General features: G+C 50.0%; 1 long non-coding RNA gene across 1 annotated transcript; it reads right to left on the bottom strand.

Annotated features, from left to right (window-relative positions):
- Positions 1–15,697: 15,697 nt before the first annotated feature.
- Positions 15,698–17,717, bottom strand: LOC104864560. The gene is made up of 3 exons (XR_780944.1): positions 17,626–17,717; positions 17,379–17,494; positions 15,698–15,872 (listed from the first exon to the last, which is right to left on the bottom strand). It is a non-coding gene; the product is annotated as an uncharacterized LOC104864560 (long non-coding RNA).
- Between the last annotated feature and the right edge of the window lie 2,573 nt (positions 17,718–20,290).

Below are 20,290 nucleotides of genomic sequence, written 5' to 3'. Positions count from 1 at the left end.
AATGAGGTGTTACAATTCCATAGATTCTCAAATTGGAGTCTGGGACTCTTCACCCAGAAAAAAAAAAAAAAAACTTTCCAGAGGTGTGTGCTCCAATGTCCCCTCTCTGTCCCAGCTCCTGGGAAGCTGGGGAGAACATGTCTTGGAAAAGAGTTCCCTGGTACTGTGGCGAGATTTTTGCTTTGAGATCCAGCCAGCCAAAGTGACACATCCACACCCATGCTGTTCTGGCTCGGTGGGGCCTTTAGTTCAGGCTGGCTTCAAACTCTCTATGTAACTCAAGCTGGCCTTGAATTATTGGTGATCCTCCTGACTCAGCCTCCCCAGTGCTGGGATTACAGATGAGCCCCATCACTCCCAGCCCTGGCCCCATTTTTAGGGGAAGCTGGTGATCAAGCTGTACCCAAAGCCAGGTCATTGTAGGAGGCCCAGGGCCTGGGTGGCATTCAGCCTCTGACCCTGGGAGCTTGCCCGGGAAGCTGGCAGTCACCTGAGCCCGTGGACTCATCCTCCGGGGTGGCAATGCAGGGCCAAACCTGGCCAATGTGAGACAGCTGCAGAGCAGAATGCTTGTGCCAAGGGGCCTGGGGCATCTTGTGAAGCCACCAGTGTGACACACACCAAGGGGACATTCAGTCACTGCAGCTTGGTGGTGGGTTAGAACACAGGACCTCAAACATGCAAGGCGAATGCCCTACCAGCGAGCTATGCCCCTGTCCCAGGGAACGCCCTGTTGTAGGTGTCACTGTCCCCATGTACCCCCCAAGGTGGCACATGAGCCTGCATCTTCCTCCCTCGATGAGATTTGAGACATTGGTGGAGCATGGTCTCAGATAAGGCCACAAGGAGATGCCACAGTTAATGACCATGAGGTGCTCCCGCTATCCGGCAGGGAAGGAAGAATTCCCTAGGTGCAAGACCAGGCCGTGCCAAGCTGGATGTGGGCACTGGCTCTTACAGACCTCAGGCCGAGTCCTGTGCCCATCAAAGCCATGCTTTGCCAACTCATTTCCTATCCCATCTCAAACCTTCCTGCGGGCAGGGTCCCGGGGTGGAAGTGGGAAGGTGCAGCCTCTGAAAGATGCATGTCTTGGCTCTGGGCCTCTCACAGCAGCAGCATTTACATTATTAACCAGAATACCACACCCAGGCCAATCTTGCAGACAGATAAAATACAGGGTGAACTCGGCCTCACACCAAAGGATCAGGATTGCAGAAACACCCCGGGCCCGGTAGGTAGCTTCTTCTCCAGTGTTGGTTTTCAGATCATTAAATATTTAACAGAGGGAGAGACTAAAACCCACATGTTCCAAAACACCACAGATGAAGTATCAATCAGAAATTAAGAAGGAACAAGTCTGAAATGGTAATGATCCATCAAAGCACAGGACCCTGTTCACTCAGCTTGTTTTATTTTGTTTTGGTCTCCCTATGTAGTCCAGGCTGGCCTTGAACTCATGGCGATCATCCTGCCTCGGCCTCCTGGGTGCTGGGATTACTGAGGTGCACCACCCCGGCTGTCCCCACTGGGTGGTTTTTTAAAAAACATCTTGCCTGATAGGAAACTGAGTGACTAAAGCTCATGCATATATGCAAGACGCCTGGTGACTTTGGCACCCAGCTAGGTATCACTGTGTCTTGCAGGTGAGAAACAAGGTGTTCTCGGAGAGTGTTCAGAGTCCCAGGGTCACAGAACTCCCAAGCGACTGCACATGCAAGGCCAGGATCAGATCCCAGGATCAAACCCATCTGCAGGCACCAAGAGTAAACTCAGATCCTTTCCTCCCCTGTTGCTGGCAGAGCCCAGGGTTCTCCTCAGTAACGGGGCTGTTACGGTTCATACCCCGATGTCCCCCTGAAGCCTCATGCACTCATGGGCGGGACTGTGGAAGGCAATTGGACTCGCTGTTAGGAGGTGGGGTCTGGTTGGAAGAGGTGGGGCCTTGGGGCATGGCCTGGAAGGGTTTATCTTCCTCCCCTGCTCCTCCCTTCTGTCCACCACGTGGTGAGCAGCTGTGGCCCTCTGCCATGCTGCCCAGTCCTGGACTATGGAATGGACTATGGAATGAAATCTCTACAAATGGTGAGCCCAGATAAAAGTCTCCTCCTTTCAGCGGTAGCTGTAGGGTATTGTGTCCCAGCAACCAGGAAAGTAAGTAGTGGTGGCATCCAGGGCAGAGAAGTGAACTTCTCGTGGAACATTTCTGTGCTCTAGTTCTGCATTATATACGCCCTGCTATGTGGTCATCCACAGTCAGCCTCGGAGGCAGAGGCCACTGTGAGCTGCACTGTCCTGATGAGAGCAGAAGCCGGGTGTGGTAGTTCACACCAGCAATCCCAGCTCTCTGGAGGCTGAGGCCGAAAGAGTTCAAGGCCACCGTGGATTATACAGTGAGTTCAAATCCAGCCTGAACTACCTAGGGAGACCCTGTCTCAAAAAAAGAAAAGAACAGAGACCGACCCATGTTGGATAACCTGTTCAAGGTGCCTGTGTGGAACTAACTGGATCCAACCTGTGAACCCAGAGAGTGTGGGTCCAGGGTCTCAAGCTAGCCCTGGGTGTGCACAGCCAGGTCCTCTCCTGGATGAGAGCCTCTTGCGGCACCAGACCCTGCTGTAGAGGTGATGATGACACTTGGTGGTTGGCCTCTCTAATTGGCTCAAGAGGAACCATGTCCCTGTGACTCAGAAGACCCGGTTAACTGGAGGTTGATCGCCCCTTCAGGGAAATGGAGCAGAGGCCTGATGGGGAATTGGTCTTGTGCCTGAGTCACTTTGGCACTTAATTGCTTATTATTTAATTGCCATATTGGGGAGTACAATGTGATCTACTGAAAAGTTATTAGCAAATTCTAGTTTTAAGGAAATAATTACTGAATTCTCCCTCCCTGGGTTGAGTAATTCCTTCTAAGACGATCAACGACATTAAGCATGTGCACTAGGGCTGCCAGCAGCTCTGTAATATGCAAATAAAGTAACTCTGTAATTACCAATAAAATGCTTACTGAAGTGACAAATTTTTATTCAGCAGCGAGTTGGGGGGGGAAATGGCATCATTTGTTTTTTAAGGATCCTTTAACCTTGTTAGCTGGCATCCATTTCTGTGCTGTTTTATGGTCATTTAAAAAGACAAGGGAGCCAGCCGGCCTCCCTCAACGGGGAGCAGGTTCTCCCAGGAGCTCTGTCTTCCAAGCAGCCCAGCCCCTCTGTGTGGGTATTTGGGGTGCACATGCCAGGCCTGCTCTGAAATCTCTATGAGCCCTGGGTACTGGACTTTTAGCTCAGTTCAGGGCTGATCTTTCCAGACAGCCCAGCAGACATGGACTCTGCTCAGCCAGAAGCAGCTGTCACAGTGATGCTCTTAAAACCCGTTAGCCGGGGATTTAGCTCAGTAGTTCTGCTGCCTGCCTTGCAAGCGCAAGGACCCGAGTTCAATCCCAGGTACGAAAAAACAAAACAAAAAACAAACCCCAGTTAGACTCCGTAGTTCTTGGGGTTTTAGACCCTTTCCTTGTTCCTCAGCGTTAACAACACAAAAGCTAGTCACCTGCCAGGCTGTGGCAGGCTTTGCCAGGCAGGCATTGGGCACAATAGAGGCTGCAGCTACCTCCTCTGCAGGATTATCCAGGCCTCCCATGCAACTTCAGTTGTAGAAAGGTGTATTTGTCAGTATGGGATAAGTGATGCGGCAGTATCAAGCAAGTCCAAAAATCTCAGTGGCTTAAAACAATCAAACTTATTTCTTGCCCACATTATGTGTTATATCCTGGGCAAGAGGCATTTCTCCTCATTGTACTCACTCAGCAAAAGGCCGCGCTGCTGGTCTGTCCCCACACCGAAGGGACCTGAAGCCTTCTTTACCCTGGAATGGTAGGTTACTCCCTCTCAAATCATTGGCCAAAACTCCACACCCAGCCCCTGCCAGCCACCTGGAAGGAAGTGAAAGTCTACCCTGGACTTGGAAGAGAAATAGAACTGCAAGATCACTCACCGCACTAATGGCTACCATAAGTGTGGTAAGGGTAGAGGGTGGTGGTGGCCGCACTTGGGAAACTGAGGCAGGAGGATCACTGTGAGTTTGAGGCCAGTGAGGACTCCATAGTGAGTTCGAGGCCAGTCTGAACTAAAAATGGAGACTCTTGCAAATATACAAACAAAAAAACAAGCTTGGATGAGAATGATGTCCTTCACAGGGATGCCAAGGAGTGGGGTATGCGTTTGCACATGGAATGCCCACCACGGTCCCAGGGGAACTAAGGTGGGCATAGTAGGAGCTCAGGGCCCAGTTCCTGGAAGAGCATTAGCATGGTCATCTGTAGCCACAGACAAGCAGCCCTCCCCTCTTGCTCTCGCTCTTTCTGGATCCCTATAAACTAGTGTGACCGGAGAAAGCCTTCCAAGTAAGGTGACTGGTGGGCCAAGTGTGTGTGTTGCAGTGACATCAGGAAGTGGCCCAAGGAAGGAGGAAAGGCTGGAAAAGACGATGGGGGTAGGCAGCAGTGGGGAGCTTTCCTTGGCTGGCCATGGTTTTCAGGCACAGTATTTATATGCGTGAGGGGTCTCCTCAAGAATGAGGCAGGGGCTTCACAGCAACCACTCACCAAGCAGAAAGACCCCCAAGTGCCTGCGCCGTGGCTTGGGAGATGTCCCTGGAAGTAAGGGTGGCCTTAGATGACCAGAAACCTTTATCTGCTCCTTAGGCTCCCTGCTGAGAACCTGGGCCTCTTCCCACAGAAAACCTCTGGTGGATACCGACCTCCTTTCTCTCCTGCTGCAAAGCCTTTGTTTCTGGGTGACCACGTCTGCCCCAGGATGAGCCTCTTCCTTTCCCCTTGGATAAATGACGGCTGTACTTCCACAGGCTGTGGAGCCCAGCCAGCCACATCCGCTCCTGCTCTCCCGATTGTTTGTAGCTAATTCTTGCTTTTGAACTCTGGCCCTTCTGGGGGAAGCTGTTTCAATAGGAACAACTCCAAACTCTCCCGGCCTCTCTCGGCCTTCCAAGATTCCAGGATATGCGGCTCTTTTGAAGGAAACAAATTCAGTTGGTGATTGTGTCCCATTTAATATGCCTAAGGAGTGGTCTTGTCCTCTGGCCTTGATGCCTTTTTTTTCATTCAACAAACACTTACTGATCTCATACTGTGAATGAAACACGTTGGGTGTGGGGTGAAAATGTGGGGAGAGTGGGCACTTTTAAAAACTGACTTCAGCTAGAGAGGATGGCACACGCCTGTAATCCCAGCACCCTGAAAGGCTGAGGCAGGAGAATTCCAGCCCAGTCTGGGAAACAGAGACTATTGAGACCCTGTCTGAAATATGATAAAAGGAGGGGGGAAGGGAGGAAGGAAGGAAAAAGAAGAGAAAGTAGCTTGGAGAAAAACTCCTGGCCTCAATCCCTGTACCAAAATGAAAAAACAGCCCAGCATAGTGGCACACGCCTGTAATCCTAGCACTCAGGAAGCTGAGGCAGGAGGATTGCCAGATGAGTTCGAGGCCAGCCTGGGCTATATAGTGAATTCAAGGCCAGACTGAACTATATAGCCAGACCCTGTCTCAAAAACCAAAACAAAACAAAGCCACTACTACTAATAATATAATTTTTAAATAAAGATAAATAAATTTTTAAAAGAGCTCTTATCCAGCAGCAGCTCACAGACTGAGCCATTAGTGAGAAATGGGTGTTACCGCCGTTGGCAGAGGGGCCGGGGACCCCAGAGCAGACAGGTCCCAGACCCTCTCCGGCCAGGTGTGCATGCCATGGCCAGCGGCGACTCTCTGGGCAGGGCTCTGGGCCTTGGGGGGAGGATATGGAGGGGTACAGGGAGCAGGGGGTCTCTGAGATTTCCCTCACGGGGTCCTTGCAACCCCCACTTTACAGGGGCTTCGAAGGCTCGGATACCCATGTGTGTGGTGCCTGACACGCTTGAGCATCACCCTCCTCCCTGCAGGACCCTTCTTCTGCCCCTACTGGTCCAGATGCCCCTAAGCTCAGGAAGGGCCAGGAGCCCAGGCCTCAAGGAGACAGTCCGGGATCTGGGTCCCCACCACCCTGTGGGGAGTCCCTGGCCTCCCTGGGCACACTCAGCCGCACTCCCCCGGTCAGGAGAGAGGACTAATTAACAGTCGGCCGGGACTTTGGAGAAGAAAAGCTACCTTCCAGGGGCAGCCGCCTGTCCCTCAGCACCAGCACAGTAGTGGAATGCTTGGCTTCAAGGCAGAGCCACTGGGGCCAGCCAGGTGACGTGTTGGTGGCTGTTTGTCCTAAGGTTCTGCAGGAAGAAGGTTCTAGAAGGGGGAGACATGGGCCACCACAGCACCACCAAGTGCTAAGATGAGAGAGACAGAGGGGTCAGTTTCTAACTATTGCCTCCATTCCTGACCTCAGAGGGGTCCCACTTTCCCCAGGCTCAGGCCTGGAACCCTCAGCACTGGAGGCTAAGACAGAAAATCCTCATGAGTTTGAGCCCAGCCTGGGCTACACAGTGACTTCAAGGCCAGCCTGAACTACATAATGAGACTGGCTCGAAAATTGAGCAAGCAAACAAACAAAATTAGATCCTTGCTGCGGCTTTTCTTCTGCTGAGAGGTGGCCCCTGGGATGTCTCTGTGCCCTTCCCATGGCAGAGGGAAGCAGGAAGGGAGGAGGGGCCAGGGCACAGCCATGCACAGGAAGGAGGAGGGGAGACAGTTTGGCAGGAGCAGGACAGCTGTTGGCCTGGACCTGGGGACGTTGCGTCTTGCCACCCGCTGCTACCTCTTACTCTGGACACCTAGGCTATGCCGGTCTTCCCCCAACCAAGCTCCCCGGCCATCTGGGGGTGGGGTGGTAGTGAGGGGTATTGCAAAGGAGAGGGCATGGAGATAGCCCAGTGGTGGCAACCACAGCAGTGCCCACGGGCTCAGTGTCCCTGAAAACCTCAACACTGATCCAAACCACAGAGGGGTCAACAGTGCCTTGCAGGCCCTTTATCCCTGGCCTACTAATAGCCCTCAAAGGCTGTGCCCCACAGGCAAAGCCCCCTAGCTGGGGCAGCTCAGGGAGAATGTTCCTGGAAGTGGTCCATGGTCACCAGCCAGAACAGGAAGGAGATCTCTAAGGCCTTTCTGCCTCAGCAAGTCCTAATCCTTTAACTTCACCTCTGCTTGCTTTCCTTGCTGTATTTCATTCTGAGCTAATTTTTAAAAGTGCTTTTTTAGCTGAGCATGGTGGTGCACTTGACAGTCTGAGGCAGGAGGATCAAGAGTTAGAGACCAGCCTAGGCTACATAGTGAGTTCAAAGCCAGCCTGCACTACAAAGCAAGACCCTGTCTCCAAAACCAAACCAAGCCACAGTTGAGACAGTGTCTTACTATATAGCCCAGGCTAGCTTCAAACTTGCAGTGATCCTCTTGCTTCAGCCTTTTGAGCCCTGGGATTATCAGTGTGTTTGAAAGTTTTAATCGACTTTCTTTTTTTAGAGATTTTAGGATTCATAGCAAAGCAGAAAATGCAGAGACCCCCCTACACACACACACACACATACCCCAGCCCTACATTTGCACAACTCTGCCATTTTCAGCATCTCTCCCCCGAGTTTCTGTGTGTTCTGATCTGTCACCTGCGTCTACACTGACACATGGTTACCACTGAGTGCATGATCTACATTGACTTCATGCATTCTATGAGTGGTTTGGTGGTGCGTATTCCCTGAGTCTTGACAAACATCTAGTCATAGCCTGGTATTTGACAAACACGTAACAGCATCGGATACTTTCTCTTTTTTTTTTTTTTTTTTTTTTTTTTTTTTGGTCATCGGATACTTTCTGTATGGCAGATACAGTGTAGTTTCACTATGCTGAAATGTCGGACTCCACCCACTTGTCCGCACTCCTCCCATCCCCTGCAACTGCGGGTCTTATTAGCTTCAGTTCTGTCTTTTCCGGAATCTCCCAGAGTTGGACCCCTGCAGTCTGTAGCCTTTTTGTGACTTAATAGCTTGTTTCTGTTTTCTGGGTTTTTTTGTTTGTTTGTTTGTTTGTTTGAGGCAGGGTCTCACTATGCTACCCAGTTCAGTCTCACTCTTGTGATCTTCCTGTCCTAACCTATGCCAACTAGCTGAGATCACAGACCTGGGCCACTAAACCCAGCGCACTTGAGTCTTTTTTATCCCTCAATAATATTCCATTGTCTGGATGCACAACAGTTTGTTTACCCATTCACCGATTGAAGGACATCTTGATTCCTTCCAAGTTTTGGAAATGATGAATAATTGAAATATTCAAATACGAGTCAAGCTGCTATAAACATCCATGTGCAGACTCCCGTGAGGACATAAGTTTCTTGCACATTTGGGTGAACACCAAGGTGTGAGAGTCCCGAGGTGTCCTGGAGCTTCTTTCCCTTTCCCGACCTCACCGAGGGTCTCTTGAGAGGCGAGGAACACACCTGCCCTTCCGCGTCTCCAAGAGTTACACGTAATACGTCCTCAATAAATATCTGTTGCAACTGAGACAGCAGATAAGCGTCAGATTTTCCAGGATGCTATACATTTCCCATCATTTGGAAACACTTCGTGGAATGGAATGGGAATAGGGTTTGGGGGCTGGGGAAGAGGGAAAGGAGGAGAGGGGAGGGAGAAATAAAAAAGGATTAAGATGCAAGAAGTCTGAGTACCATTTCTCCACTTTGAGTGTATTTATTATGCATTGCGAACATACTAATAAAATTAGAAGAAAAAGCTTTAAGTAAATTTCTTAGTTTTAATCTTGGCAACAAAGGTGAGTTAATATGAACACAACAAAATGAAGATTGAAAATGCCTGTAGAGGGCCGGGGATTTAGCTCAGTGGTTCCACCGCCTGCCTTGAAAGTGCAAGGTCCCAAGTTTGATCCCTAGTACCCCAAAAAAGAAAGAAAATGCCCGTAGAAAGCTTTCCATATGAAAACACTTCAGCAACGGGCTTATTTTAAAATGTCTTTTGCCAGATCCTGAGATCCTGAGCGTGTAGCTGCTGGAGGTTTGAGAGAGGGGCCCTTCTGGGCTCAGCTGCGGGCCTCTGTGTCCCCCAGAAATAGGCACAGGGCTTGGGCTAGTGAACCTCCAGGTTCCTTCCGCCAATGCTATTCTAGGGGCCTCTGGCCATAGAGCCCTCACCCCAACCGTCTGGGGGAAACTGAGGCAGAAAAGTCAGCCCTGGGGAGATGTTCAGGTGTCTTTTAGCTCAGGTCCCACAGGGCAAGAAGAGGGTAGGAACATCCCTCCATTTTCATGGGGATATCCCCTTGTCATTTTTATCCTTCTGACCTGTTTGTCTTAGCATATTAATCATCAGGGTTGAGGGGCCCTTAAGGCTGGTGTGACTCTTACCAGCCCCTGGGGATCCCCTAGCGATGTCAGCATTCACCTTCACAAGCACTCATGGAGTGTCTCCCCACACGCCCGGGGTGGCTTTAGGGTGCCACGGCTCAGTCCCTGGCTCCCAAAAAGGCCGCTCCAGTGTAGGAGACACAGAGCCACCAGGGTCAAGGCTGGGCTTTGCTAGGAGGAGCACACGCTACAGAGAAGCAGAGAGTTGAGCCAGGAAGGCATCAGGAGTGGTGGAGACAGAGTGGGGCTGACTTCCGCATTAAAGTGCGGTGAATGGGGGCCGGGGATTTAGCTCAGTGGTTCTGCTGCCTGCCTTGCAATCACAAGGCCCTGAGTTCAATACCTGGTACAAAAAAAAAGTGGGGTGAGGAAGGAGGGGATCGGGGGACCCAGGGAAAGAGCCTTGCAGGCAGAGGGTTTGGCCGGAGTGAAGCCGGGAGGCAGGGCAGTGGGGGGGGGCAGGGGTCATATAAGGACATGGTCTCTTCTCAGAAACAGGAGATGGGGGCAGTGACCATCTGGACTTCTCTAGACCAAGCGCTGTCATCCCAGCAGCCTGGGAGGCTGAGGAAAGAGGATCTCAAGTTTCAGCCCAACCTGGACGATTTAGTAAGATCCTGTCTCAAAATTTAAAGTAAGTAAGTAAGTAAATAAATAAATAAGAAGGGCTGGGGATGGAGTTTAGTGTGAAGGCAGAAAGCAGGGGTAGAAACGAAGGCCCGTCAGGGGGCTGCTGAAGTCACCGAGCGGAGATGAGACAGCTGGGATCTGCTGGCCGCAGAGGACGGGGACAAAGGGGCCCTTGGGGTCGGCTTGGCCCATGGCTCCCTGAGGATCTGACACCCACTCTAAGGGTTTAGGTGGAAGCCCTCACCTGGGCCAGGAAAAGGGGACAGTCCAGCTCTGCTCCTCAGGGCAGCGTCCTCCTGCCCACCCAGGGGCTCCATCCCCAGCTGCCTGTGTGGGCCTCTGCCCAGTTCCACTCGACCTTACAGTCAGGGCCACAGGGCAGTGGCTTCCTGTGGGCACCCTAAACGCTGACCCCATCACCCATCACCCAGCAGAGTTCCAGTTAAAGAGGAAACCCAGAACCGGAAGTGCAACTCCTGCCCAGGCTCTGGGTTAGCTGGGTGCTGGGCAGACATGGGATGGGGACAGAGAGCTGGGGTTCCTCTCGGCACCCCCCAAATAGCCTGAGCTACTCACTGCCCGAGGCAGAGCCCAGCTTTTCCTGGAAACAGGGGTGGGGTTCACTCAGAAGATCAGGGGCCACTGAAACCTGTTCTTAAGTTATTAGTACGTGGGATGGGTACTTGGGAAACCTGCAGAGTCCCTGTGGCATGATCTCTAAACTTGGCACCAGAGGCTGGGTGTGGTGGTGCACTCCTGGAAACCTAGCACTCAGGAGGCTGAGGCAGGAGATCGCTGCAAGTTCGAGGCCAGCCTGGGCTACATAGTAAAGTCCTGTCTCAGAAAAACAAAAATAGGTCCTGAAGAAAGGGCAGGATTCTATCAGGGCAAATAGGAAGAGAAGGGCACAAGCAAAGAAACCAGCTGTGGGAGCCTGGAGACCTGTTTGTTTTCCGTGTGAAAGGGGGGCTCTGCCCTTTGTGCGATTTCTGCTGGGAGGGAGAGTGGCGTCTACCTGTGCTGCTGCCTGGATTTCCAGCTATTGACACAGACAATGACAATGAAAGCAGAGGCCAAGAGAGGCAGCTAGGAGGTGGCTGATTAAAATGTCCTTCCAGGGGCGGCTGGTCCTGGCTGCTGCAAGACTGGCTGGAAAACCCGGGCTGGAGACCCTTCCCCAGAGCCGGATGGATGCTCACAGGGAAGGCTTTGAAAGTGCTCCACCCCTCAAACCCATCTAGCTCCAGCCCACTGCTGATCCTTGCCTCCTCCTTACAGCCAGCATCACTTACAGGACAGGGACCTCTTTGAGGTTCAGATTTCTGTTTCTGAAATGGTGGGGGCAATGGTAGCACCTACCCTCTTGGTGCGGCTTCCTTTTATTTTCATTGTTTGAGACATGGTCTTGCGGTATAGCTCAGGCTGGTCTTGAACTCACTATGTGGTCCAGGCTGACCTCAAACTCACAGTCATCCTCCTGCTTCAGCCTCCAGTGTGCTAGGATTACGGAGATGCACTTGACATCATGAGACTTCTTACAGGTCAGAACTCCAAAGAGAGAATCAGGGTTGCCAGAGAAACAAATATTTCAGATAAGCAATGAATGATGTATTTCGCCTATGTCCCAGAGAATATTTGGGATATAATGACACTAAGAAAAAAAATTATTGCTTAAATGAAATTCAAATTGAACTGATGGCTTGTCTTTGTAGTTGCAAAATCTGGCAACTGTAAAGTGAAGGGTGTTCACACTTGGGGTGCTGGCCTTTCAGAGCTGCCCTAAACTGAGGCCAGGACACCATGCCTTCTCGTTCCCAACACCATTGTCACCCTGGAGCTCAGTCTTGCAAACCCCCATAGGCGGCTGCATCCTTCCTGTCTGTCTGGCCTCCACCCCACTGGGTTAATGCTGATCGCAGAGTTCATTAGGCCTGAACAACCCTGTCATCATTGGCAAACGGGCATACAAATGTGGGCGCTGGCTCCAGCCCCTCTGGGCCTGGCCTCCACTGGAAGGCGCCGCAGGCAGGGGGCAGGGCTGTGCTGCGGATGAGCAAGCCTTCCCCATTCCACTCCCCCGATTCCTTCTCGCTGAAATCTCAGCTTTCCAGTATCTCCCTCTCTCTGCGCCCTCTGATTGGTCCAGACTTCTAGCACTTGGGCCTCTGATTACCCAGCGTCCCTCCCTTGTCGTCTCTTGTTAATATGAGGCGTAATTAAGTTCCAGAAACAGAGAAGGCGACTCCAGTTAGAAAAGTGTCCATGCCTGGGTTCTGATGAAGAGCTGGGAGCTTGGGTGCGGTGAAACGGACCGGCTGACTTGTCCCCGTTCGTCCAGAATTGCTGCCAATCACGCAGAGCTGCCACCAGTCTGTCCTGCTTAATTTCATAACTCTCCTGATTCCCATTTTACAGATGAGGAAACTGAGTCTGGGCAAAAACAAGGATCTTGCTCAAGTGTCTCAGTCACTTTGTCGTCACTGAGACACAATACTGCCACCCAAAACTTAAAGGAAGAGAGATTTATTTTGGATCACCTTTCAGTCCATGGTTGATGGCTCCTTAGTGGAAATGGCACAGCGAGAGAACGCTGCTCACAGCATGGCCAACAGGAAGTGGAGAGAGAAGGGAGGAGCAGGGGAGGGGGCTGACCCAGGCTCTGCCTTCTAACCACCTTCCAAAGCCCTGCCTATGATCACATGAGGCTTTAGGGGGCATCCAGATATAAATCATAACAACAAGGTTCCACAGCAAACAGTAGGCGTGTCAGGAGCCACACATGTCTGTACAGTAACACTAATCTGCTAGGTGCTCAGAGTCGTCTGTCCATGCCCAGGCTCAAGGCCATGTGCCATCAACAGTAAACATGAGCAAAGGCCAAATGACCCCAGAGCCCCCAGTAAGCTGAGCTCAGCACAGAAGGCATCGGCTGGAAGCAGCAGAGTATCCTGTCGTCTGGAGTCCACCAGCTGGGAACAGGAACCTTGTGCTCTGCTATTTGATCCAGATAATCTCTGTTAGAAGGAATTAGGGTCTCAGGCTGGAAAGAGTCTGGGGCTGGGTCTCTAGGAACAGTGGGGAGAGACCCACAGAACTCCCTGCAAGGGCTGCCTCTTCTTGTTTTTATTTTTAATTGGAATAAAAACACATAACCCAACTTTACCAATGATGTGGTTTTGCTTTTCCAGCCAGCATCGCACTATGCATCTGGACCAGACTTGGACTCCCTGTGTAGCCCAGGCTAGCCTTGAACGCGCAGTCCTCCTGCTCCAGCCTCATCTTCACCATTTTAAGTGCACAGTACAGTAGTATTCCCTGCCTGCACATTCTTGGGCAACAGATCTCTAGGACTTGCAAAATTGAAACTCTGTACCTATTGAATGGCTCCCCTTATCTCCCTCCCCCCAACTCGTGGCAACCAGCCTTCTACTTTGCTTCCCGGAACGCCACTACTTTAGATACCTCCTAAATGTAGACTCCCATGGTATGTGTCTTTCTGTGACTGACTTATTTCCCTTAGCATATATGCTCAAGGTTCAACTGTAGTATATGCCAGGATCCCCTTCTCTTTTAAAGGCTGAATAATAGTCTACTGTGCGCGCGTGTGTGTGTGTGTGTGTGTGTGTGTGTGTGTATAGCATTTGCTTTATCCATTCACCTGTCTGTGGCCTAAAATTACAATTGCTTCCATCTCTTGGCTACCGTGAAAAATGTTTCAATAAAACGTAGATAAAATGTGCAACCATCTTAGAGTCTGTTTTCCATCCCTTTGGACATATACCAAGAAGTGAGATTGATGTATCCTTTGCTAATTCTGTTTCTAATATTTTAAGGAACTTCATACTTTTTCCAATAGTGGCAGTAGCATTTTACATTCCCATCAACAGGGCACAAAGCTTCTAATCTCCCTACATCCTCACCAATGCTTGTTATTTGGTTTCTTTTTCTTTTTTCTTTCTTTTTCAAAATACATAATGGCTATCCTGGTGTGTGTGAGGTGATAAATCCTTGGGATTTTAAACTTGTATTTCTCTAATAATTAGTAACATCGAACACACTTTCATATCCTCTTTGGCTCTTGTAAGCCTTCTTTGGTGAAATATCTTTCAAGTCCTTTGACCATCTTTACATTGAGGTTTTCTTTGTTGTTGTTGTTATATCGTTAGATGGCAAGTTCTTTATATATCCAAGTATTAGCTCCCACAAAATATGTGATTTGCAAATATTTTCCACCATTCTGTAGGTTCCCTTTTCAGTGTGTGGATTGCTTTATTGGATTCACTGTTTGATCTACACCCATTTGTCTGTATTTTCTTTTGTTGCCTATGCTACACCCAAGACATTGTCCAATCCAATGTCATGACACCATCACAGTAGGTTTTCTTCCAGCAGTTTTTCTTTTTTTAAAATTAATTCATTCAACAGGATTTAGCTCAGTGGTGCTACGCCTGCCTCGCAAGCACAAGGACCTGAGTTCGATCCCTGGTACCAAAAATAAATAAATAAATAAATCACGTGCTTGGGAGACCAAGTCCTCTCCATTTCTACTGGCTGATTTACTGTGGCTACCTCATGATCCCAAGAGGGCAGCCATAGCTCCAGCTCTACTGCACAAACAACTTCCCAGTTGTGACAAACCACTCCAAACTCAGTGGAGTAAAATAACAACCATCTTATGCTCACAAAATCCAGCATGGATAACTTGCTTCATCTCTACAACATCTAAGTCCTCACATCTTCTTCCACCCTTTTTACTTCCAGCAGTTTTATGGAGGTGAGGGGCTGCCTGTTCTGGGACAGTCTGGAGTCTGGGAAGACAGGTGGCCATCCTCCAGAGCCTCTGGCTTCAAGAAGATCTGTTGTCACTAAAATAAAGAGCTCAGAAAGCTGTTAACCCGCAACACACACGCACACGGAACTTAGCCTTGACATTCATGAAGGGTGTGGCCATGCGCTGGAACATGGGTGAAGAAAAACCAACTCGGCCAACAGAAATGACTGTGGCCAGCAGTTCCCCACTGCTGTCTTTTCTCGCTTGTGGGTGTCTTAGCTTAGAATGTTTTCACCCAGGACCTGGCCTCGAGGGGTCTAGACATCTGATGTTTAGCTGTGACCCTCTCTGGTGCAGGCGGGTGCCCTGCAAGGGGACTGGAATGGATGTTGAGAGCCAGGAGATTAAGGTAATATAAATTAGATGGCACAACAGAAGTGCCAGGCCCCTGCTTAGCAGAGGGAGCACTGTTTCCCTGGGACCTTTGTTGGCAGGTTGGTGAGTGCAGCTGGTTTGGGACGGGCCAGTGCAACGATTATGAACACAGACTCTGTGGCTGGATAGGGCTGTGGTAAAGAGCCACCCTTCCCAATGGGGTCAGCAAGCCCTGGGCTTGAGTCCTTTTCCAACCAGCAGCACTGGGGAGTATACAGGGTCCCTCCTGTCAGTCTCCCTTGCCTGCCTGATCATTATGCGGGAGCAGGGCGGTGCTGAGTCAGGGGTCCCAGCTCCTTGAGCCAGCCTGACAACACAGGGTCTTAGGACATCTCCACACACCTGGGACAAACCCTGCTCTCTAAGTCCTACAGCCACACTGAGCTGTCCGAACAGATAACTGTCTAGGTCCAGACTTTTGTTTTTTGGTTTTATTTTTTGAGACAGGGTCTCACTACTAGTTTAATAGTTCAGGCTGTCATTGAACTAAAAACTTATGTAGCCCAGGCTGGCCTAAAGTCGCGGAGACCTAACTCTGATTGGAACTTGCCATTACCAAGTTTTGTGCAGGGACACAAACCCTGGGACTCTCTCAGGGTCCTCGGTTTCTTCACCCATCAGATAAGCACAATTTCCATGCTGTGTACAACGTGACTTCTCTGTGGGTCCACAGATGTGGTCTTTAAGCTGCAAATGTTGGGCAAAAGTGAAAAGGTATTTATTTCTGCTCTTGCTGTTGCACCTTGTTTTGATTTACAGATGTTTTGCAGTGGGTTCACCGTTATGCCATAAGCTGGAGCTCCAGGCTTCCCAAATGAGACATTTTCTGATTGATGTCCTCCTTTCTGACAACCAAAGTCCCCTCACCCCTTTCGTGCCACCGTCTCTCTGTACGCCCAGAACTCCAGCCTGGCCCTATAGAGCCCTGCTCCAGCCTACCCTTTTCTGTTTCCCCAGTCTCCTTCCCTAAAGGAAGAAAAGAGTGGCCCCTACCAGGCCACCCTTCTCCACGAAGTGCCACACAGCCTAATTCTACTTAGTCTTTCACCCTGACATCATTCAGAACTGGGCCAGCAGCAACTGCCATGGCCACTTGCCAGGGTTACACAAACACCTAGACAGGCCAGGCCCATTGTCCCTGCTTGGAGGAGCTGCCAGGGGGACCTCAGGACTTGTCTAGAGCCAGTCCTTCGTGGAGAGAGTTTAGTGGAATATCTATAAAACTGCTAAAATGTAGGGAGATCTTTTAAAACAACTAAAACCCCACACAAGGGGACCAGGAGCTGGCTGGTTTGGCCTGCTTTCCAGAAAAGAGGGTGCTAAGGACAGAGGAAAGAGTAGGTTTTGGAGACAGAAGTGGAGTTCAACAGCCAGCATCTTGGTTGCACATGTGACACTTTTTGTATTTCAGTTGACTCATGCAAAACAGGGGCACAGAATGATTCGAGTTGTTGAGATTAGAGAAGATAAGCGTCGGTTGGTTGGAGACCTTACCTTCAGCATTATTAGCATTTAGGGCCAGATAATTCCCGGCTGTGGGGGCTGTTCTGGGCATTGTAGGATGTTTAGTGGCACTCCCAGTTTATACCCATACAGATGCCAGTGGCACCTTTATCTTGAGCTGTGGCAACAAAAACATCCCTAGATACCACTCAATGTTCCCCAGGGAGCAAAATCTCCCCGATTGAGAAATCTTGGTACATGTGAGCACAGCAGACAAATAATCACATTCCTCACTATTACTATGTGTATGCAACAGACATATATGTATAAATTCATTTAATGAAAGGATATAAACTGGGTTGTGGTGGCATAAACCCTGTAATCTTAGCACTGTTGGAGGCAGAGGCAGAAGAATCACAAGTTTGAACCCAGCCTGGTTAATTTAATAACTCAGAGAGACCCTCTCTCAAAATAAAAAATAACTCTGTGGGAAAGGTTCTCAGTCTTCAGCACCAAAAAAGCCTGCCCACCCCACCCCCACTCCCTATGCTCTCCCCAAGCTCCCTCCAAGCCCCCCCCCCACCGGCTGGGGTGGTTTGCTTGGTCCCCAACCTTGTGAAGTTGGATGCATTAATATCAGCAAACTATTTCTTAATCTCCTAAGCCTCTGCTCAGAATCCTCAAAAAGAGAAGAAAGAAGAGGCACAAATCTCTTAATTAGGACGCCCAATCACTTCGATAAATATTTACCCGGTTCCGGCATGAGGCCTGGAAACCCACGTCATTAGTCAATAGAGGTCAGCAGAGTGCACCTTGGGGACCGCAGGCTGCAGTGTGGGGAGAATGTTTCCAGCCTTGTGCTCCTGCTGAAGACAGGTGAGCAAACACATTCCAAGCCTGCTCTGCACACCTGCCCCTGCCCCTGCTCCCCACCTCCACCGCCAAGTCCCAGGTGGTCAAGAGGGACTCCCTGTAAATCATCGCGGTAGTCAGGCACCTTAGCCTTTGGTTTCTTTTGTCTGTGGGGTCACCAAGCAAACCAAATATCCCGTGTTCCTGGGAGTGTCCCAGTAGGGCGCCTCTGCTCCTGTCTGCACCACTGCTGTTCTACTCTGAGCCATACCCAGAGTCACAATGTATGGCAGCTTCCCTGAGTGTCACAATGCCCCTGCTGCCGGTGCCACTTCCTGTGCAGCCTCTAAGAAACATGCAGGACCTATGGGCAGCCCAGAATTGGAGCAGTTGAGCCTTAGGTGTCCTAAAGGCAAGGGCTTCCCTTAGACTTTGCTACTTCTACAGAAGTCTTTCACAGAACATGCAGGCTTTCTATAAACTCTTGCCAGGCAATTATTCAGGTGCCTCGATTCCCATTTTACAAATGTGGAAAGAGAGGCCCCAAGAGTTTTGAGATCCTACCCAAGATCTTGCAGACCCCCAGGCTTCCTGAACCCAGGCCAGTGGTACCACACAGTATTGACGGGTGAATTCCTCTGGCCTGACTTTAGTAGCCTTTAGGGGCATCCTTCATTGGCACTCTGGTAGGCTGAGGCAGGAGGACTGCAAGTTCAAACCCAGTCTGAGCAACTTAGTGGCTTATCAAGAGCCTGTCTTTAAAAAAAAAAAAAAATTCAAAAGGGCTGGGGATGCAGCTCAGTGCAAAGGCCCTGTGTGCAATCCTCAGTACTGCAAAACAGAAAAGAAGGAAAGTGTTTTGTTAGAAACACTCTCTGCCCACCGGAACTTCTGTCTGTCCTTCCAAGCAGAGCTTCCCCAGGAAGTCCTGAGAACCCCCTTTCTCACTAGAACAAACAACATACTTGTGTCTACTCACCTCTTATACTTCTCCTCTGCCTGTCAGATAGCCCTGCTTACACCTACCCTGCATCCCTCAGGGTGCAGGCCTCTCCATTCTCTCCCCAACACACCCCAGGAGCCCAAGGTCATCTGAAGACCCTGGTAAAAATAGGTGCTCCTTTAAAAGGAGGGGATGACCCTGTCAACCGAAGGAGGAACTTCCTTGTATCTGTAGAAGAAGGTCCAGACAGGACCCCAGGCCTTCTGCATCGATTCTCCAGCTGGCCTTCCATCATCATCAAGGCCACCATAGCTAACTGCTATTGATCACTTAATGTGCCAGGTCTGTACTTAAGCACATCGCGCGCATTATCCCCATTGATCCTCACAACCGGCCTCTGAGCCAGACAGGATAGTTATCTCCACTTTACAGATGAGGAAATGGAGGCTTAGCAAGACTTAAAGAGTCTCCCAAGGTCACAGAGCTTGATCCAGCCAAGAGGTTGAAAGAGCAGCAAGGAGACCCTGGGAAGTTGCTCTCCCCTGGAGGAGCCTTCCTGAGCCCCCGCCCGCCCATGCTGGGAAGGCCCTGGGATGAGCTCTCTAGGGGCTCCCTCTGGGATTCCTTAGGGCACCCCAGGGCTAGGGATTTAGCTCAGTGGTTCTGCCACCTGCCTTGCAAGCACAAGGACCCGAGTTTGATACCTGGTACCACCCCCCAAAAAAATTGGTATTAGTAGTAATTTCTGCATTGACACCAAAAGTGCAAGGAACAAAAGCAAAATAATACTAATACCAATGTTGTGGAGCTTTCTTCCCTCCTCAGATTTATTCTAGAAGTTTTATAATTGTAGCTTTTATGTTTAAAATAATTTTGAATTTTATTTATATTTACAAAGGAAATAAAATTATTTAAAAAATCTCAGGGCACCCCAATTTCTCTAGAGGTCCATTCTGCAGTCCCGTTCTGCCTCCCCAGGAAAGCCAAGGCTGGAGAGAGAGCAGCATGGAGACTCTGGAGCTCCTTCACTTGGGTTCCAGGGCAGCAGCCACAGAAGTGACCCCAGACAAGTCCTTATCGTACTGTGTCCGTGGTCCATCCGTGAAAATGGAATGATACTGATGGCACCCGCTTCATGCTGCATGTGAGGATTAAATATGCTAATAATTTGTCAAGGGCTTAGAACAGCACCTGGTACAGAGTAAGTGCTATGTAAGAGTTTGTTAAACAAATAGGAAGTTCCCTTCCCCTTGTTTGTAGTGAGGTGCTGGCTTGAGGAGGAAGGTCTGGTGGCTGGCCGGGAGGGTAGGGTAGAGGCCAGGGATTATCTTTGTAATTAAAACGAAGCCCAAGAATCCGAAGAACCCTGGAAAGTCAACCAAAAGGAAGCGGTGGTCTGGGAGACTTCTCTCTCCCTCGGGCGGTTCCAAAGAGGACTCAAAAAACAAAACCAAAAACCAAACCAAACAACAACAACAACAACAACAACAACCCCGAAGTAAATAAAAGAAAAATAAAAGCCAGAGGAGGCTCTAGGGGATGGCACGACAGGAGGCCACAGCCTGGTGGCCTCTAATTCCTGAGAAAGGGGTGGGAACATATTTATTTAAAATGCTTGACATTTATTTTTAAAAGAACCAGAGGAGTGGCTCTTGGGACTGGCAGAAGCTACCCATCAATAATCCTGAGCCCCCAACGAGGTGCTGGGGGAACATACATTCTGTCAATCCAGGCCGGGCTTTCAGTCTCACCCGGTGATTTTGTGTGTGTGTGTGTGTGTGTGTGTGTGTGTGTGTGTGTGCCAGGAATTCCTGTCCCACGTGGGATGGACTCGGAGGTACTCAATTAAGCAGCCAATGAAAAGTCA

The sequence above is a fragment of the Fukomys damarensis genome, unplaced genomic scaffold (genome assembly GCF_012274545.1).
Source record: "Fukomys damarensis isolate Sample0158 unplaced genomic scaffold, DMR_v1.0_HiC HiC_scaffold_25, whole genome shotgun sequence".
NCBI lineage: Eukaryota > Metazoa > Chordata > Mammalia > Rodentia > Bathyergidae > Fukomys > Fukomys damarensis.
Note: the sequence above shows the minus strand (reverse complement) of the source record. Positions and strands in the feature narration are given on the sequence as shown.